Raw genomic sequence first — 2502 nt, 5'->3', positions numbered from 1 at the left:
CATATTGTCATTTGTTCTTTGTTTTGAGGTATGTCTGTTTGTATTAAAATGTTTGAGAAAAATGGCTCAGTAATCTACAGAAATATTCTAGAACTCTATTGGGGTCTAAAGGGTTAAATGTGTTTCCAGAAAGGGGAATAGGGTGGTGGAGTAATTTATTGGATAAGATAAGGGTGTAGTGATACGCTTTGATTTGTTTCTTTGTCTGGCCCAAATGGCTTCTGATGAATCCTCAGTAGATCTAACTAATGAGCAAAGCTGCTCCCCGTTAACAAGCCCTGATAAGAGCCATATGAGGAAGTGTGGACAGGAATATATATGAGGCCTCAAGCCCCGGGGCTAGTTCTGTCTGTCTGTCTGTCTGTCTGTCTGTCTGTCTGTCTGTCTGTCTGTCTGTCTGTCTGTCTGTCTGTCTGTCTGTCTGTCTGTCTGTCTGTCTGTCTGTCTGTCTGTCTGTCTGTCTGTGGATGCATGAAATGTGTGTGTATAAATTAAAATGGCACCTCTCTCTTACAGGGATTTTTGCTTTTAAGTGTGTGGGTTAGGGTTGTGCCAAACCTCATTGACACAGTCCCGACATATTTAGATCACAAACAAACACGCAAAATGCTTTATCAGCCAATATAATCCAAGAGCCAAGAATCTCCCCTTAGTTCACATATACTCAAACCACCTCTCTCTCTCTCTCTCTCTCTCTCAATTCAATTCAAGGGCTTTATTGGCATGGGAAACATATGGCAACATTGCCAAAGCAAGTAAAGTAGATAACAAACAAAAGTGGAATAAACAATAAAAATTAACAGTAAATATTACACTCACAGAAGTTCCAAAAGAATAAAGACATTTCAATTGTCATATTATGTCTATATAGAGTGTTGTAACGATGTGCAAATAGTTACAGTACAAAAGGGAAAATAAAATAAAACATAATTATGGGTTGTATTTACAATGGTGTTTGTTCTTCACTGGTTGCCCTTTTCTCATGGCAACAGGTCAAAAATCTTGCTGCTGTGATAAATCACTGTGGTAGGTGAAACCCCGTGGGTATGGGAGTTTATCAAAATTGGGGTTTACATTTACATTTAAGTCATTTAGCAGACGCTCTTATCCAGAGCGACTTACAAATTGGGGTTGTTTTCGAATTCTTTGTGGATCTGTATAATCTGAGGAAAATATGTATGTCTAATATGGTCACATGTCTCCCTCATACAGTATATACATATATATAGGCATGCTGCAAGGAGGCATGAGGAGCGCAGATGTGGCCAGTACTGTCCGTACTGAGACGCCTACTAAAACAGTGCTACAGGGAGACAGGACGGACAGCTGATCGTCTTCACAGTGGCAGACCACGTGTAACAACACCTGCACAGGATCAGTACATCTCAACATCACACCTGTGGGACAGGTACAGGATGGCAACAACAACTGCCCGAGTTACACCAGGAACGCACCATCCCTCCATCAGTGCTCAGACTGTCCGCAATAAGCTGAGAGAGGCTAGACTGAGGGCTTTTAGGCCTGTTGTAAAGCAGGTCCTCACCAGACATCACTGAAAAGGCTGAGAGAGGCTGGACTGGGGGCTTTTAGGCCTGTTGTAAAGCAGGTCCTCACCAGACATCACTGAAAAGGCTGAGAGAGGCTGGACTGGGGGCTTTTAGGCCTGTTGTAAAGCAGGTCCTCACCAGACATCACTGAAAAGGCTGAGAGAGGCTGGACTGGGGGCTTTTAGGCCTGTTGTAAAGCAGGTCCTCACCAGACATCACTGAAGAGGCTGAGAGAGGCTGGACTGGGGGCTTTTAGGCCTGTTGTATTTTGCACCCCCTCCCCCCCCTTTGTTCAGGGACACGTTGTTCCAATTCTGTTAGTCACATGTCTGTGGAACTTGTTCATTTTATGTCTCAGTTGTTAAATCTTGTTATGTTCATACAAATATTTACAAATGTTTAGTTTGCTGAAAATAATCGTAGGCCTAGAAATAAATTAACAGATAAACCTCCAATTGACTCAAATGATGTCAATTAGCAAGAAAATGATGTCAATCAGAAGCTTCTAAAGCCATGACATAATTTTCTGGAATTTTCCAAGCTGTTTAAAGGCACAGTCAACTTAGTGTATGTAAACTGCTGACCCACTGGAATTGTGATACAGTGAATTATAAATGAAATAATCTGTCTGTAATCAATTGTTGTAAAATGTACTTGTCATGCACAAAGTAGATGTCCTAACCCGACTTGACAAAACTATAGTTTGTTAACAAGATATTTGTGGAGTGGTTGAAAAACAAGTTTTAATGACCCCAACCTAAGTGTATGTAATTTTCCGAATTTAACTGTATATATATGTACTACATGAGCCCATAAAGCCATATAAAGCTGCATTCTATGTATTGCCATATACTTCCCCAGTGTTGGGTGTGGCTGTGAAAAAACACATTAAAGGCATTTAGTTTACTAATGCTGTTTACAAGTCTCTCGAGATGGGAGAGTGTGAGAGAGAGAA

The sequence above is a fragment of the Oncorhynchus masou genome, chromosome 16 (assembly GCF_036934945.1).
Source record: "Oncorhynchus masou masou isolate Uvic2021 chromosome 16, UVic_Omas_1.1, whole genome shotgun sequence".
Taxonomy (NCBI): domain Eukaryota; kingdom Metazoa; phylum Chordata; class Actinopteri; order Salmoniformes; family Salmonidae; genus Oncorhynchus; species Oncorhynchus masou.
Note: the sequence above shows the minus strand (reverse complement) of the source record.